This window comes from Pithys albifrons, chromosome 15 (genome assembly GCF_047495875.1).
Source record: "Pithys albifrons albifrons isolate INPA30051 chromosome 15, PitAlb_v1, whole genome shotgun sequence".
Taxonomy (NCBI): Eukaryota; Metazoa; Chordata; class Aves; order Passeriformes; family Thamnophilidae; genus Pithys; species Pithys albifrons.
Window position 1 is genome coordinate 10,029,769 of NC_092472.1, and position 18,368 is coordinate 10,048,136.

General features: G+C 45.9%; 1 protein-coding gene across 1 annotated transcript in view; it reads right to left on the reverse strand.

Annotated features, from left to right (window-relative positions):
* The window catches only part of NEURL1B (neuralized E3 ubiquitin protein ligase 1B), a 137,354-nt gene that overhangs the window by 118,671 nt on the left and 315 nt on the right, over positions 1–18,368 (reverse strand). The window lies entirely within an intron of this gene.

Sequence of the window (18,368 nt, forward strand, 5' to 3'; positions counted from 1 at the left end):
GAGAGCTCTTACTGGTTGTTCCCCACGCTCTGCTTCACCCACAGATGCCAAGGATCCAAACCTGGAGCCTTATTCTCCTGTCTCCAGGCTTTGCAAATTCCTTTGCATCACTCTGGGGCAGGAAGCATTGCCTTTTTGATCCACAGCCCATCTCACCCCACAGGGGTGAGATGGGCTTAACCTTAACTGGTTATTGCAAGCAGTGAAAAGCCAGAGCCAGACCACAGGCAAAGAAACTAAATAAAAAGGTTTAACATTGTGGGTTTGTGATGTTGCTACAAGCCCTGCTGAAATCACAGGGAATGGATGGTCTCGAGGCCAGAAATGCATAAAGCACTAATTCATGGGTCTTCAGCTACCCAGTTTGTCCCCAGGAAGCAGCTTTGCCTTGATCACCTCTGGCTATCACAGAATTGCCATCACCAGTAAGGCTGAAGGTTCAGAATCTCCACTGAGCAATCACTTCCCTGCAAGGCACCCCAAGGTCAGTCCAAGAAGAAAGAAGGTGAGTGGACAAAAAGCCCTATAGTAGAGTGCACAGACCATTTGTGACCCCAGGCAAAGGACTGTGTCCTGTACAGGTGACAGCTATCGGCTCTGAGACAGCACCAGGACCATCAGGAGCTCATGGAGGGATCAGAAAGGAGCTCACAGCAGAGGCACAGGACAGCTCCCCCTCTACCAACCCTTGGGGTTGTCCACATCTGCTCTCTGTGCCCCTTATCTCCCACCACGGGCACATGGAATGCAACAAAGCTGCTAACACATGGATGCAACAAACTGAAATCGAGCACTAAGATGCTTTAAAGCCTTCTAGTAAAATAGGCATGAAAATTATTATCAAGTTGTGAGAACTTGTACATCATCCAGAAGGCAGATGTTCGGCAGCTGCCAAAGGCAAAGGATTGGCAAATTCCCCACTGCACACTGCTCTTGTCCAACTGGAGCAAACTGCAGAAACACATTGTTCCTGGGAGAATGTGCACAGAGCATGGCCTGGGCAGCTCTCCTCTGCTGCCTGCTCTCCTCCCGCCACGGGAGACAAGCAACTTACAGGCACATTCTTCTTCCATCTTTGATTGTTGCTAAAAATAATCAATATGAGCTACGTGGCTCAGTCTGTTCTCACCATTGTTCCTTGTGGGGTGAAGTCCAGATCAGATCGAATGTAATTCCATGTGCAGAATGCTGCTGGTCTCCCAGGGCCCATAGGGAAGCATTGTCAGTATCTGTCTGTCCATCAGAGACAGGCAGTGCTAATGGGCATGTGTGTGCACACAGATATAATGCACTTACTGGGCCTGCAGCAACTTGAAGACAAGAAAATATTCATAGAAATGGAAAATTAACATAAGGAGCTGAGTCTCCCCCGTCCATGCAAGTAGGAAGCTGGAAATCCTGTGATCTTTGAAATAATTAGAGAATGTTTAACTCTTTATATCTGCACAACACCAGTTATCTCCTCTCTGGTATCTGCACAGCCACCTGAAAACTCAGTGTGTGCTCCCCAAATCTGCTGGTTATCAAAGCTCAGGTGTAAACCACAGCAGCTACGCAGTTGTTTTTCCTAATCCCAGTATGGTGAGACCAAACAGTTAAATGACAAGCCCCAAGTCTGAGCCATAATACTGCAAAATACAACATACTGGCATCTTCTGCCCATGCTCCAGAACAAACTTCAAAACAGCAAGAAGTTTCCATTCCTGCTTGCAGCTCCACTTTGAGGGGCCCAGAGCACATCTGACTTTTTATGAATAACTAAGCAAAGTACAGGTTTCATCTGGCTGCCCTCTGCATGGATAATGGATATTTTACAAGAGGAGGGGGGTAGTGAATAGCCAAGAGAAATATAATTAAAGTCTAAAATTGCTATTAAAGATGGGAAGTCAGATGAGCAGCACCTGCAGAGCCCACGGGATCTCTTTACCTCCTACCCCAAGCAACAAAGAACCACTTGGGGTTATTTCTTCTGTGCTGTATTTAACAGCCAGTTTTAGAGACTTGATTCAATGCCCACAGCAATGCAGAATGTTCCCAACCAGCTTCAGCAAAGAGTTAAATGCAGGAAACCTGTTGATTAATTTGCAGGCAACAAGCTGCACTAATAAAGCCCTGGGGACATTAATCAAGCTGTTTGCTGGTTGCCAGACCAAAGCAGGAAGATGGGCAGAGCTGTCAGGATGGATTAGTGTTTGCCCACTGGCAACATTACTCCTGAATGAAAGAGAGCGGAGGGTGGGGGGGGGTAGAAATAAACACATAAAGGTCTTTTCCAGCCAGAATGATTCCATGATTCTCTACAAGCAGCTGCAGAACATGGAGAGGAAATGATGTGCCTGGCGCTAGCCAGAGCAGGGCCCGAGGCCGGATGGCTGCAGAGCTCCAGCCTACGCAGGGGAGATAACTCAGGAGGTGGGTTTGGATCTTGGGTTTTATATTCACCTCCATTGTTTACAATTCCTTCCAAAAAGCTGGGAAGGAGAAATGTCTTCCCTTTTCTATTTAAAAAGATCCCATGCTTTTCCATTCAATAATTTTTCCTGTCCTTCATTCTGCTCCTGTTCTATGGAGAGCTGAATGAAATAAAGTTGTTTATGACTGACCCCATTTTGAAAGGTTTTGGTGACACACATTGTGGGGAGGATGTTTTACAAATTCAGCTTAAGTTCAAAAGGAAACTTATCCTTACATTATCGCAAGGCCAACTTGGGTGCATTTACTATTCTGACACAGCACCATTGGGTTAATGCAGCAGAATCCAAACAAAACCTCTGACTTCCCATCCCTTAACCAACTGCAAGGAACCCAAGTGGAGTCAGTATCGGAATAAGTAAGAATTACAGACATGGACTACGTTTCTGGTTATATGCAGGGAAATTTTTCACCTTTTAAGCAGCTAAATTTTATCTAACCTGACAATCCTTTCCATCAGAAGCATGTCCCTGTGTGCCGACGGGGAGCATCTGTCTTGGGGTTCCAAATTAACAGGCTGCTGTGTGCCCAAGAAGATGTACAGAGCTTGTAAAACACTGACTCTATACAGGAAACAGCATAGAAACCCAAAAGGTTTATTTTATTCAGCTAAAATTTAACAGATCAAAACAAAGAAGCAGAGAATTGCTCAGCTGTGTATCTTACTTACACAAGGCCATTTTCCCAACCAGTTTTCGGCTGTTCTAGCCAGCAGGAATGAAATATCCTGTGGGCATTCCTGCAGCTGGTATAAATTGCTATAGATCCACTCAGCACAGTTTTGATAATTTATACCCACCAAAGATCATCTTCTCCTTTGTTTACAGCTCCACTGAACACCACAAGGGACACAAGCAGGATCTTGACACCTCCTGACTTGCACCCATGGATGAAGGGGATGGTGAGCACTAAGAAAATGCAAATTCAGCTGAGGATTAGCAAAAGCAATTATGAAAAACAAGTAGTGGAATGATTCATCAGGAGTTGAATCAGATATTGAGCCCAGTCCTGCACTCAGTGGATTTGGTGACGGCAGTGAGGATTCCAGGCCTACAGAAATAATTTTTAAAGCTGTTTAAAGGAAAAAAAAAAAAAAGCCAGTGCTAGTTTTGCAACATCACGTTTTTGTCTATCCTATCGTATAGACAGCTCAGGACCTTGGAAAACACTTGTGACATCCTTCTCACCCCACAGATATTTCTCTCCTCAGAAAAACTTTGAGTCAAAAAGAAACACTGCATAACGTTGAAGCCAGATTGCATCAAGCCAGAGGCCAGGCTGAGTGAGTGGTTGGGTCCCTGTAACCACAACACTATGTATATACCTGCCTATATTATTTCCTAGCAGATCTCAGAGAGCTTTCAATATGCTTTAGGAAATGGCAATGTCACAGTAGCCTCATTAATAGCTGGAAGACATGGAGGTACAAAAATGCAGATGACCTTACTCAAGGTCATGTATTCCAGAGGGGACCCTGGATGCTCTCAGCCACCATCTGCTCCACCTGGTGAGGAAACACAACAGGCCCTGCCCCAGGCACAGCCCCAGCAGCCAAATGTCATGTCAGCTCTACCCAGGGCTGAAAGGTTGCTCTCCCTAGGTAGAAACATCGACAATAGGCATGGTCTGTGCCTTGAGCTGGAAAGAACCTGATAACCAGAAACACCCTCTCATGAGACAATATTTCCATTGCTTTCATAGGGAGCAGGATCAGATCCAAAGTTGGAGAAAGGCTGGCAAAGAAACCTGAAAAGGGCTGAGGGCCATCAAACCTGGGTTAGCTCTCTTCACACCAATTAAATAAAATGATCTTGCTCTGTTACTGTCCACTCTCCATCTGTAAAATTTCACGTTAAAACATTACAATTACAGAATAAAGTCAAGTGTCAAGTGAGTCACTACCATAAAGATTAAATAAGAAATTTGACTTGAATCCCTCCACCCCACTCCAGGATCAGCAGCCAAGACATTTCCCCCATCAGCTGCAAACTTCCTGTGCTGCCAGTGAAATCACAAGCAAAAAGCCAATATTAGCTTTTTCCCCTCAGTGTTCAAAGTTGGATTCCCACAGGCTGTAATTTCACCACCCCTCAGATAACTCAAACCCCTGCCAGAAATATGTTAACGCCACACTGATACACCACATCTGCCTGGCTGGTTCAGCTCTGCAGAGACCATTGAGAAGGGGCTGTGCTGGGAATAATTCCTGTTACTCTTCCTTGAATAAGGAGAGCTGGTGAGGAAGCTTTGATCATATGGACTCAGATTTTTGCCTACCAACAGCTCAGGTGGGGGTGAATGAGCCTCCCTGAGGTAGAACGTGGGCTCGAATACAAGGGAGAACTTTCTGACATCAGCTCTCACGTCACAAAGTCACTGATGAGCCTATACTGATGAGCAAACTACACAAGACCATAACAAAAGGGGTTTCCTGGAACTCCCTCACCTCCTCATATTTCCTTTGATGGGTTAAGAGTCTAACTAGGGTCTTTACCAAGATCTAACCCATGTTTGTAGTCCCAAGATGCAAAGCTGTCAGGTCGAACCTCTGAGAAGGGGAAGAAAGAATATCCTTCAGGGTATTCATGCCCTTACAAGAAGCAGCAGGTACATGCCAGACAGACATGGACTAACAAGCAGGCTCAGTATCAAAGTGAACAGTAGAGTGGGCAGTGCCACCAAGACCCTCAGCATCCCAGCTCCCAGTGCAACCAGTGCAGGAGAGTCCTTGTCATGGCCACACAGGTTGTGGCTGTTGACAAAAAGCCAACTCTGCTCACAGGCTGCCTCAGCCCTGAGCTTTTTTGCTCAGTCCCCTCTTGTGGTCACATTATTTTTTGGTCACCAAGGCACCACATCCCCAGAGCTGTTGGTAGGTCCTGGGAAAGACAGAACTACTGATCCTGTTCCAGCTCCATTTTTATTTAATAGTCCCAAGGGTCACAGTAGTTCTGGGACAAAACCCCAGGCAACACTCTGCCATCAAAGAGGAGAAAAAGCCTGGCTAGCCAAGAGTAAATCAATGGCAACAACTGAAATGCAATTTCCCAGTAAAAAGACAGAATATAAAGACAGCAGAGGCAGTTCATAAAAGAGATAAAGATAATTCAGGGGAGACAAAAATCTGTATGGAAAGGGGTGAGGAAAACACCAATGTTCAGAGTTTAGATCACACCAAAAAAGTAAATAGACAAAATACCTATATTTTTCTTCACTTATTGCAGCAGAAAAATGATATAAAAATATAGAATATAATCTTACTGAAGCCAGTGAAGCATGACCATAAATTATAGCTGCCAAATAGCTGAAAACAAAATCAAACCAGGAGATAATTTTCAGGAGAATTTCTGATGACTCTGTGGGTCACCTCGATCTCCAGCAGTAATGGAAGAAAAGGAAGGTAGAGAGGAACTAAATTATTTATGTCAGTCAAGCTTATCTGTCACAGGGCTACACCTTTTTTACCACAGCACATTTCTGGGATTAATGATGAGGCACTATCTGAAGCTGGGCAGAAGAAGCAAAACTGAAGTGATTTGGTTATGCAGGGGAAAAAAAGAAATATGCATTACCTAGTTCAGCTAATATGAAGTTCAGAGGAATATCTCCCTGAATCAGTAAAAAGATACACTTTGTGATAACTGAAAAAAATTAAACACTAAAGAATAGCAAGAACAAGAGCTCTGCTGCAAAGCACATTCAGGAATGACAACTTGGTTAGTGTGGTGCCAATGCCTGATAAACTAATTAAGATGCTAATTAAAATCAGAGCACTTTCCCATCTGGGGTTCCCAGCAGAGACTGGCTTTAGGCTGAACAAGTCTCACCAGGGAAAGCGGATGGGGGAATGAAGAGAGCAACTGATTGACAACAGATTTTTATGCCCTCTTTGAAGAGACACTTCACAAGAGGCTGTTGAAGAGTCCACAAAGTCATGGGAAATGGCAAAGAAACAAATCAATTAGGGAGGGGATAAGGAGGAGAAATAAGCAGGTGGTTTCACTAGGGCAATTTCCTCACCTTAAAAGACCAACTCTCCATTGCAATCAGAAGTTTATCAACCTAGAAAACAGGCTAAGGGGTTAAAAATCTCTCTCTTCCACAAATTACTCCCAAAGGAAAGCTGAGAAAACTTCAGAGGAGTGAGACAAAAGGAGCTGATGGGTAGTGGTGGCTCCCGCCACACTGACACCTTGTTCACCCACCATCTTGGTGAGCACCCATGCAGGAAGGGCTCTGCACAGCCTAAGGACAACACATGCCCAAAAATATGTGCAAGCAAAATGGAAATCAACTTAGTGATGTGGAACAAAGCTTGTGAGCCCAGTCTGTCCTCGTGGAGACCAGCACTGAGGGTGGTGCAGGGGCTCAAAGGAAGGAGAGGAAACATCGATCATAAGAAGGCAGAGTAAGCACATAACAAATGGAAAATCCCAGCTTTCACTTTCCCCTTTCCGAGAAACTCACTGATTTAAAAATATTGATGCTGTGAAATGAAAGTTTATAAAGTTAGTAACTGACAAAGTTCATGTTGGGTAATCTTAACTCAGCAGTCCTGGATACTCTTAGTTTCCAGGAAATGGAACAGGTGTCTGCCAGGAGTGGGAGAGATGATGCCTTTAAGGGAAACCATTGTGTGTTTGTCTTTGCCACCTTTCAGAATGTTTATTTTTGTTTGGGTGTAGACAGACTCCTTAGAGGAAATGATTTAAAAGACACCATATAATTGCACAAAAGCACATTGTGAGGCAATAATCCTCCCATGAAATTCATCATCAATGTGCCATCACTGCAGGGCTCCCACAAAAACCCTGCAGCGCAAACCTCAAAGCCTCAGCTCAATTTCCAGCCCTCTCAGGATAGCTTTCACCTGACTTGTGGTGGCACTGAGGGCCACTTGACTTAACACAGGTCCCATGCAATCAGCTCACCCCCCAGACAGTGACAGGAAATCTTGCCCACACCGTGCACGTGTTGTGGACCAATCCATCAAGAGGGTCTGCAGAGCTAAAAGGGTGTTAACTGGGAGTGGGAGAGAGCCACCAGTCCAAGAAAAGGTCTTGCAGAATTAAAAAGGCAGTGGCAGTGGAGGTGGGCATGGGATCTCCTGGAAGACTCTTCTCCCCTCTTTCCTTCCTTTCCCAGGGCTGGGGAGCCATGTGGTGCCCCAGGAGCTGTTATGTGAATGCCACCAGCCCCAAATGGGCAGGAGAGGCACCCAGGGGCCATCTGTCCTCACCATCAGTCCAGGCACAACAGGCTTTTTGGCACATCTGAAGAGCCAGGAGAAGCTGGTAACACAGTATCGCTGCCCATGGGCAGCAATCAGCAGGCTCAGAGGGAACAGACTGCACAATTATCTAAATAACAGGATGATCTAGTATTATAAAAGATGCTGATAACAGGATTTTCATAAGTACTTCTAGGGCATGTTACTGCTGCCCTTAAGATAGTCTCAAAAAAAAAATCAAGTAACAGTTTGAGAGTCAGGGATACATTATTCCACCTGGAATTTTACAAGGCTCCTTCTACCATCCCCTGAAGGATCTGAGAGCGTTGGAAAAGGCTGATCCATGGGAAAGGATCCCTGCAGCAGTGCCTAAGAAAAGCTCCCTCCCAGTAAACCATTACACTGTGAAAAAAGTGGGTGGAAGGGGAAAGCAAAGGGTCATTTTTGGTTTCCACTGGCACCAATTATGCTTGCTTATGGCACATTTATATAATTTTTTTTCCATAATCAAGAGTGAGGTTAGGCTTTTTATTTTTAAATAAACAAAGGTTATAATGGGCAATCTGTGCTGGGGCTTGTCTGTAGCCTCCAGCTTATCAGAGCTGTCACGGGACACAGAATTTTTGTTAATTTTATCTGGAAAAAAAAAAGGGCACTGTAGCCCACAGACCCAGCCCACAGGAGTGGAAGGGAGGTCCCCTTTATCTCCAGCAGATCCTGGATTTAGCATGTCAGCTTTGACTGGAGGTGACAAGAGGGCAAACACACCGCAATTAGCAAACAAGCCACCGGGAGCTCAGCTGCACTGACTAGCAATTAAAAGTTCAGAGGGAAGCCCAGGATACCCATCTCCAGGGGCACATTTCTAGTCCTGAGAATGTCCCTTGCACAAAGATGCAGCCCAGAGTGGTTTCCCAGTGTCCCTACCTCATGTTCTCATATCCTTGTCCAGTTTAACGTTGAGTGTGGTACCCCCTGGCACCAAGCCAACACTTCCCACGGTCAGATTGGATTCCATCTAGCAACAAGGTGACTCAGGGCCCCCACATCACCTCCCCTCGGAGGGGCAGTACCGGGGAGGGATGCAGAGGGGTCACTGGCAAAGGAGGGTACCCCAGGTTCTGTCTGGGCTTGCCTCTCCCAGCCTTGCTCCCCCCCATTTATGCATTACTGGGAGAGTGAAAGTACTTGACAGCTGCAAAAAAGCAGATAATTCCGCCTGCCATGCCTGTGTTTACGCAAAATCCACTGGTTTATGAGGAACAGCTTAGTCAAAGCACACAAAGAAACACCCAGCAATATTTTTTGAAGAGGCTGGTTTTTTATTGCTCTGAGGAGCAAAAGGTTACCTACAGAAATAGAGAGAACAAGGCAGCTTAACAACTGCTTCTTGTTTTTCTGATTCTGTTTACCACCAGCTCCCCTTCCAGCTGCTCCCCACACCCAGTGCCCAGGGACCCTCCTGCTCCTGCCTGATGCTGTTGGCATGGCAGACCCAGCAAGAAGCACCCAGCACCTACAAAAACATGCAGCTGGGAAGGAGAAAAGCCTCCAAGCATGGTCAGGACAGCTCAGTTTGTACTTGTTTCTCCACAACAGTACAGGGGAAATGAGAGAAGTGGGAGATCCTCCATCTTCCTCACACTCTCCAGCATTCTCCTTTCCTCAGCTGCTCCCTCTGCCCTCATTCCTCCTGACACCAGAAAACTTCACCAGCTTCAGCAGCCACACGGCACAAGTCCTGGCCTTATCCTGCCATAAGTGCTTTCCCCCATCTTGATCTGTGCACGTGCAGGTGTGGATATAAAGTAAAACCTGGAATTACCATCCCTGGTATCAGCAAGAGCCCTGAAGCATCTTAAAATCACTGTTGAGTAAACTGATCATAATGGAGAGTCAGCTCAGCCCCAAGTTGTCACAAGGCCTGGGGTGGCTGTGACAATCAAAGCCATTCCCAAGGGACAGGGACCAGGCAGCACCTGGGGCACAACCCACAGCATGAAATACTCAAGTTATTGTTACCATGTGGCATCTAAAAGTGTTGTTTGTCTCAGCCGCATTAGCCTTTAGAATATTACAGAGAAAAAAATTATAAAACAAAATAGTAGCAGCTCTCAGGCTCTGACCAACCTCCTTCCCAGTTTGCAATACAGACTCTCTTCCAAAGACAAACCATGTTATCCCAGTTTGGGTAAGGAACGAAACATCTCCTGTCTCTACAGCATCCCACCACCTTCAGCTCATCTCTGCAAAGCACAACTGGACAGGAGAGGGAAGGGAGGGCTCTGCATCTCCCAAAAGAAAAGTGGGTTTTGTTGCCAAAAGGCATTGTGGCCATGCCCTTCCTCACATGTAAGGATGTGGCGCAAAAAGTTTGAACCCCATCATTTGGAATCACTGAGCTGGGATCCAGAACCATCCTTGGATGCAGCTGAGGCACAAGCGGCTGCATTTCTTCAGAGGGTTTTGCAGGTTGAAGGTTTGAATTTATTTGCACAGGAGTGCCACATGCAGGAGAAGAGACACACACACACATTTCTGGGAATTGCATTCTCCCACTCACAGGGCTGAAGTGAAAAACAAAACAGTTTTGACAGAGAACAAATTAATTCAGCAAGAAGAAGCTCAAAAAAATAAAAATTATCTTTGACACACGAAAAATAGATAAATCCTTGAAAAAGATTACTTTAACAAGGCCAAAAATCCATCACAATGCTGTAGAAAGGAGGCATAAATAAGGCTTTAAAACATATGTAATGTTTTTATACCCATGGGCACTGAGAAGGCATCACGGTTCAGAGATGATAGCCAGGATCTCAGCCAAGAGTCCTGACCTGTCCCAGGATTTGGGGGATTGCTGTAGCCAGGAGAAGAGAAACCCTCCATCCATAGCAGGTGTTACAAACTGCTACAGATAAGGTGTATCATCTCATGCCTTAGTTTCCCTTCAGGCAACCAGGACAGCAGGACAACCCCATAGTTGTGGATTCTCTTAATATTTGGATAAGTGTTTGGTATGAGTGTTGTGCCCAGAAAATGCAACATGTGAGGCAGCCACGCATACATCATTCCCATCTTCAGTTTTTCTGAACTCAGTGCTGGGTTTTAAACCCTCTCTAACATCCCTTTTAATTGGGAATCCAGCCCCCTGGTACTACACCCAAACACCATGGACCTCTCTCCAATTATTTCAGCAACTCTCTGCCTTCTTCACTTTGCCTGTCTAAGATTTCATCCTTGAGCGCCACATAAGAGCAACTTTTCATAGCATTGAGATTGTCTTGTAACTTCTTAAATACACACACACTTTGCTCTTCAAAAAGCAGAGTGGCACAAGCACCTGTACTCCCCCCCAGAAAACGCAACAACAAAAAAATATTCTGCCCCATCTCCTCAGGGAAGCTCTTCAGATTTGCTGTTTTATGGACTCCAGGATTTCAGAATCCTGCTCGATTTTCAGGCCGTCCCCTCATCTTGCAGCAGACTCTCCAGTTAGTGCAGTTCCAGAATTCAGATGGATTCCCCACTCACACCACTGCAGCACAACCCTGAGAGATGTCACCTCCAGCACATCCCTCTTTTGCTCTCCTTTCCTCCTGGGGAATTTCCAACCTCCCTTCCATGCCCTGTCCTCCCAAACATCCCGCAACAATCCATTCCCTTCAGCGTGGCCTTTAGCAAGTCCTTTTATTGTATTCCTCCTATTGCCAGAACAAACACGCTCCAGGTTCACAGCCTCTGTGATACTTTTGTAGCTGCTTTCAAGCTGGGCACATGTTGTGACACTTCAGGTTTATAATTATGATCTCCAAAAGTTTTTACGTATGTACTCCTGGCCTCGTTATATAACCAAGGACACTGAAGGGTAAAAGGCTCATCCAAGGTTCAAACAGCAAGACAGAAGAGAGCCACAAGTGGAAGATAATGCCTCGACTTTAGACCATAAAAAGAGCACCCAGGCACAGGCCATACAGGTTATTCCGTTGTACAGGCTGCAGTATATTATGTAAACTGCATCCAAGGTCCCTTCCACTGCCAGTTTACAATATTCCAACTTGTGTTAAAGAAATCCAAGTTGACTTGCTCAGCCCAAAACCTCCATCTCCCCAAACCCAAACATGCACCACGTCTGACCTTTGCATGTGTTCTAAATTCGAGTGCACATTGTATTTTGCTGGCCTCTTGTCTGTGTTTTCCATAGACACAATGACACAAAAGAGGCAAGGCCTGCGAGCCAAGCCCTGCAAAGACTGTAGCTTTAAATAGCCTCTTTGTCTTGCTTTTCCTTGCTGAAATATTGCACATTATTTAGAACTGAGTTTTAGTTTTATCAGAGACCCAGAAATAGAGACAATGGAGGGCTGGGTGAGTTTTCACATCATTTTAGGACCTAAAGTTTCTCATTCCTTTCTACCCTCACCTCATCTCGCCCTCCACTGCAGGATTTGTACCTGTATCCCAGGAACCAGGTAGGGCACATTCCCTGAGGGGCTGTCAGACCCACAGGAGTGATCTCAGCCAGGAAAGGAAGAGGTAAACAGAGTAGGTGGGACATGTGTGAGCAATCTCACCTCTGCAAATTGAGGGCAGAATTGTAAAAACAAAGCTTCTGTCGTTATGAGGAACACATCTGCAACATCAGCAGACTTCAGGCTGGTACCCAGACGAGGTCAGAAATTAAAAGATGTCCCAACACTAATTTAATGGGAAAACTGTCAGGAGAGTAACAGGAGTTATAAACATTTCTGTTCCAGTTCAAGGCAGAAGCAGACATTTATAACTGTGTTATTTGAATGCCAAACATGAACACTGGAGTCCTTTCTAGTCAGGGGACATGGATGCTCCTTTTTAGGTATGTAGAGCAGCCACAGAGAAGATAAAGTGCTTGGCCCCAGCGAAGAGCCCCAAAGAAGGGTGTTAGGGGTGACCTCATGGAAACACACCCACGGAGGCATTCCAGTCTCCCTCTGGGCTGTAATCACTGTGTGCCCCACTGCTCAGGACAGTCCCCTGCCCTGTGAAGGTTTGTTTCAGCATGAACAAGCCCATAGGGCACTTTGTATTTGTCCCAGAGCAATGCAAACCATGAAGAATCCAGATCTGCAAAAAAGGCATCACTATAAGCATCAACTTTTCTTGAGCCTCAGCTCTGAGCAACTTGATACAGGGGACTGGAACAAGATGAGCTTTGAGGTCTCTTCCAACCCTAACCATTGTGTGATTCTATGGAACAGGACTGCAGGGAATCCCGCAGGGCCAAACTTCTGGGCTGATTTGAAGCAGCACTGTGGATTGAAAAGGAAACACTCTATCATCACCTTTGTGATATATCCATGTAAATGTTCATTTGTCTATAAAAAAGTCCACCTAAGGCTATTGAGTACAGTTCAATCCTTAGGCACAAGGTGAGCTAAGCTTGGCAGAGTCCACAGCACTTTGAGCTAAACTGCAGATCTGCCGAAGCAATTTGTTAATGAGAAAACAGACTCTACAGTGTGAAATGAAAGTGTCTCTGAGCAAACTATGCTTAACAAGAAGGGAATGTGCTATTTCCCCCACAGCTAACCCAGCCTGCCTGGAGCCTCATGTGTGCAGGTTAATCCAGAAACCTTACTGCTGTGAATCTATGCGTGACAGGCAATGCAAACATAGTCCATGTGGGAATTTGCTGCGGGATGGAATATTTTGGCAGTTGGGTACAATGACTTGAGTAAGGAGCACAGCAATAAGGACAAAACATGTGTTGGGTAAGTTCCCAGCTGCAGGAATCACAAGATACCAACCAAACCTTTCCCTTAAATCCACGAGGCAGAGCCAGCCTCGCCTCTGCTCACCATCGGCTTCAGCTCATCGGTAAGGCATAGGCTGAGCCCAGACCTGCGCCACAGGTGAGCAAAGGCGAGCAGCTGGCAGTGCTAAGCCCCAGGTTCTCGCTGGAGCAGGAGCTCAGGGCAGACAGTTCAGGAACGTCCTTTCCCGAGCCTCTGGCGCCACCTAAGCCCAACGATGGGATCCTGCATCATTCCCGCCCTCTTTCAGAGCAGAGGGAAAAGAAAACCTTTCGCTAACTCCTCTTGCTTCTCTACCACGGGATCCTTGGTGAGAACTTCGTACAGAAGCTCAAATTCGGGAGCTAAGAGCCGAGAGAAGCCCAGAAAAGACACCTTTGGAGAAACTCAAGCACTGAGTAAGGTCAGATACCAAAGAGCTGGGGCACTTCAAAAACCACATAGGGGCGTTTCCTTTAACTGTCCAGATCTCGAGAGTTCCCCTAGTATATTTCAGGGAATTCTTGAATATTTGCTTGTCGCTATCCAGTTGAATACTGGGCACAGGACAGACTTTCACAATTCAGGAGTTCAGCTGCCCCAAAGTTGAAGGAAGACCAATGCAGAATGGGCAACAGGGGCCCCTGAAAGCCCATGTAAGACAGTGGTGCAGCTCAGAAACAAACCTCAAACACTGGATGAGACGCAGAGTAAAGGGTCAGAGAGGGACTCACCTGGATGTTACTGGCAAACCACACACAATGACAACACCTGTGACAGTGGGCAGGACAACACTTGCCAGTTGGAGGGACAGAAGCATGCAGGGTTAGAAGGGGCTCCTAAGTGAAGGATGGGAAAGGAAGGGCAGAAAGTGCATTCTCAGACAAAAAACCTGCTGCTGACCGAGTGGTGAAATTAAGCATGACAAGAGATGTGCACCTGCCAACATTTGCAATCATTTTTATCATCTACCCATAAATACAAGAGGCATGTCCAGTGCTCCAGCCCAGCTGATGGCTAACAGGAGTTTTCAGACCAACAGTTAAAAAGTAATCCAACACAGAAGCCTGTACCCTGTGCTGACCTGTAACACTCCCCAGTACTGCCATTTGGTTTTACACTCAAAGACCATTAACAGAGTTCAGTCAGGGAATGATTGTCTAATACAGGCATACGTCAACTTGCATTATTCAAAGAAAACTTTCAGTGACTTTTGACCTTGCTATGCTGCACAAGATGCAAATAATTCAAAGCTTCTCCCACACTGAGAGACTTCCTGCTGTTCAGAAGGATGCCCATTGCTCCTGGAGGGGACTGCATTCGGTCAGCTGATCTGAAAGAAGATTTGGGGGAAAAAAAAAAAAAAGAAGAGAGGGAAAAGGGGGACATAGAGACAGAAGCTCTCATTGGATTCTCATTGAAAGAAATGCTTCTTTGGATCAAGAGATAATCACATCTTGGAGACTTCCCTGTCCATTGCAAACTTCTCCAGAAGCTGAAGCAAACGCTGGGATTTCCAGCCATCCTGTTCATATTTCAGGCAAATTCCCAACTAAAGCATCTCATTCAGGCATCAGCCCCCAGCTGAAACAGTCCCAGGGAAGTGTCGGCCCATTGTGATGACACAAAAGGCAGCCACACTTTTAGCAGAATAATTACACAACTGTCCAGATATAACAAGTACTCACGCTGTGAGCACAGCGAAAGTGTCCCAAGCCATCAGCCTCACAGAATATGCTGAGTTGGAAGGGACCCACAAGGATTGTTGAGTCCAACCCTTAGCCTTGCACAGGATCACCCCCAAGCCCCGTTGATTTGCACCAGATCCCTTAGGGAAAGGGGGTCACTTTCCATCTTCTGCAGGACATGTGCACACATGGACATTCCAGGCATAAGAAGAACTCACTCCCAGCTGGGTCCTCCTCAGAGGTTTGCTCACCTGAGACCAGTTCTGTACATGGTTATTTGCTTCTCCTTTGATCAGACTCAATCCCTTAAGCAACCCCCTCCACTGTGTCCTTTTCCTGGCATTTATTCAGCCTATTTTTTTACCAGTGAGTTATGGAGCAGCAGTGCCGACTTTTTATCTGCAGCTGCCTTCCAATGACAGTCCCCACCCTCAGGGCCTCACTGCCCACCTGGGCTCTCCTGGCCAGGACGGGGCGATCTGCACCCTGCACAGCTCACCTGGCTGCACAGCTCACCTGGCTGCACAGCTCACCTGGCTGCACAGCTTCAGCCCAAGCCCCAGCTCTGCTGCTCCATATAAGAGATGTACAAAGCAATAATTCTAAATTGAAAAGCCTCCACGCCTCATTGACAACTCCAGCTTTTAAGGATTTACTGATTTTATCATCCCACATTCCTGCTTTCTGCTCAGCAGTACCTCAAACATAACTAAGAAAAGGAAAGAAAGCTTAGCCCCCAGCAAAATCAGAAATTCACAGCAGCGAGTAGATGTCAAGAACTCCAGTGTTTCCCCAACATTGTCTGTGTTTTATAGATAAACTAGGACAGACCTAGACTTTAGCTCAGGAGCAAGAAGACTTTACTGTGGAGACCACAGAGGAACGGAGTTCCTGGCCGTAGCAGGAACACATTTGATATTAGAGAGATTATTTATTCCCTTTCTCATCCTAGAAAGAGATTAACCTTCCAGTAGGGCTTACTCTAGATAAAAATACAGCAAATCAGTTACCAAACTCCAAGTCCTGCTGAAGGTGGAGAAGAGACAAAGCAAACTTTAGCACAGATTGAGAATGATGCCAGCAGCCCAGGATCCCAGCAGAGGGGGTGCTCACATTTATCAATCCCTGAAGCTTTCTGTTCCTGAATAGAGATCAGGCTCCACAAGTTGCTGCATGGCAGCCCCATGAAAGCTGTGTTGAAGAAAGTGGGTGGCTTGACCATGGGAAAGGAGCACAGCTGAAACTTCAGCAACAGGAAAACTACAGAAATCAGCTAAGGGGGGGTTAATGGGAATAAATAAAAGGCTACTGATTTTGGAAAGGGATTTCTCTCATTTCTGATGACTGTTGTGCAAGTGGAGAAATTACTTCAAATTGAGAGCAGATTGAGATCTCTATGTGATCTTTCTTTCTCAGCCCTTGACAATTCGTTCCATCTTGGTTCAAATTCTTGCATTCAATACTGGAAGCATCACCAAATGCATTTTTTTACCTTCACTCTTAAGCAAATGGGAACAGCAGTAGCTGTTGACACAATGTATTATTGAGGTCTGACTTACCTGACAGTTCATTAACATTCAAAATGTTATCTCAGATTCTCTTTTGCAGTACTAGCTTTATAATCAAAGACTTGATGTTTGGATTTCAAAACAAAAACCAACAATAGGGAGCATAGTTATTCAGCAGTTAGAAATAATAATCTTGCATTACACAGCAAACATGTAAATCTGATGGAGACTGACCACCCCAAAACCAAACACAGCACAAGTAGCTTCCAGGAGAAGGAAATACAAGAAACGTGAGAACCTTTTGCAGCAGAACATTACCTGCATCCAAAGCACTCACTCGTTAGGAACAGTGAGCGCTTAATCCCCTGGGGGTAGTAACACCCCACAGAATAGCTGAGACCCTCCCTTAAGGTACACACAGCTCTGAACTCGGTGTTGCGCCACACACCTGAGAGCAATTGCCAGTAGGAAACAAAGCTCAGGAGTAATTTGTTCCGGTTTGTTCTTTTGGTTTTGTTTTTCTTGTCCACTGCCGGCAATTGTCCAGTTCTTGAAGTGAGAAATGTTTGCTGCAGGTTTAGACACCTAAGTCTCACTTTGCATTGCCCTCTATTCCTTTTTCTTCTGCCATAGGTAGGACTCGGCACCAGTGGGAACCTGCTCTGGAATTCTGTCAATGCGCTTGCCATTCAAGGCAGTGCAATCTCATGCTCCAAAGGTTCCTGGCACAGATCCAGAGGGACCTTTCCCTCCTCTCCATGCCACACACACCTGAACAGAGGCTCAGGCAAGAGCATCCATCAGTGCAGCTTCACTACTCACACGGCTGCACATCACACTATTGAGCTGACACATTAAGTAAATGACAACTCCCTCATGTTGCCAGAAGCAAAATATCTTGTGTTTCCCCAGAGGGAAACAAAACGAAGTACTTAAAGCTTATTAAAATAGGTCATCAAATCAGACCATGACAGAAAAAAAAATGATCAAATTTCTAACACCAGCATTAAGAGTCAGGTGTGAAGAATGACAGTTTTCTTTAAAACTGAAACTGTAGCAGGTCACACAGATGGCAGAAAAAAAAAACTGTTATGTAGTTTTTGCAAATCCCAAATGCAGATTCCCAAGGCCCCAGGACAAGGAAATGTTAACAAGAAACAAGTTCAGGCTTGCTGATACTCACTGCTATACAGTAATACAGTAACTATGATGCTGCTTCACATTAGCCTGCGTGTTACTCAATACTTTTCATATTCCCACCCAGGATTATTTGTATTCCAGAGCGCTGGCACCTCGTGCCGGTTGGCTGAGCTCGGTTATCAGCTCCCTTCAAATCCAGCCAACCAGGCTGGCGGCTGTTGGGCTTCTTGGACACGAAAAAAAAGACGCATAAAAGGCAACAAGAACCTGACACCCAGCTGTGCGGCCAGCGCCAAGCCGTTTGTTTTCCCAGCTCTGTTTTCCCAACCCTGGAGCTGGGATTGGCAGGCGATTTTGGACCGAAGGACTTTGAATTACGGCGCGTGAATTTGGCAGGGCTTTTGCGCGGGCAGCAGCTGCAGGGGACGAAGGAGCATTTATGGCCTCATTTCTGATTTGGGAAAGGGAGAAAAAGCCGACAGTCCTCTCTCCCATCCCACCCCGGCACCGTCTGGAGTCGACACCAGCGCGGGTGATCAAAAAGCTCAGCCCTGCGGTACCT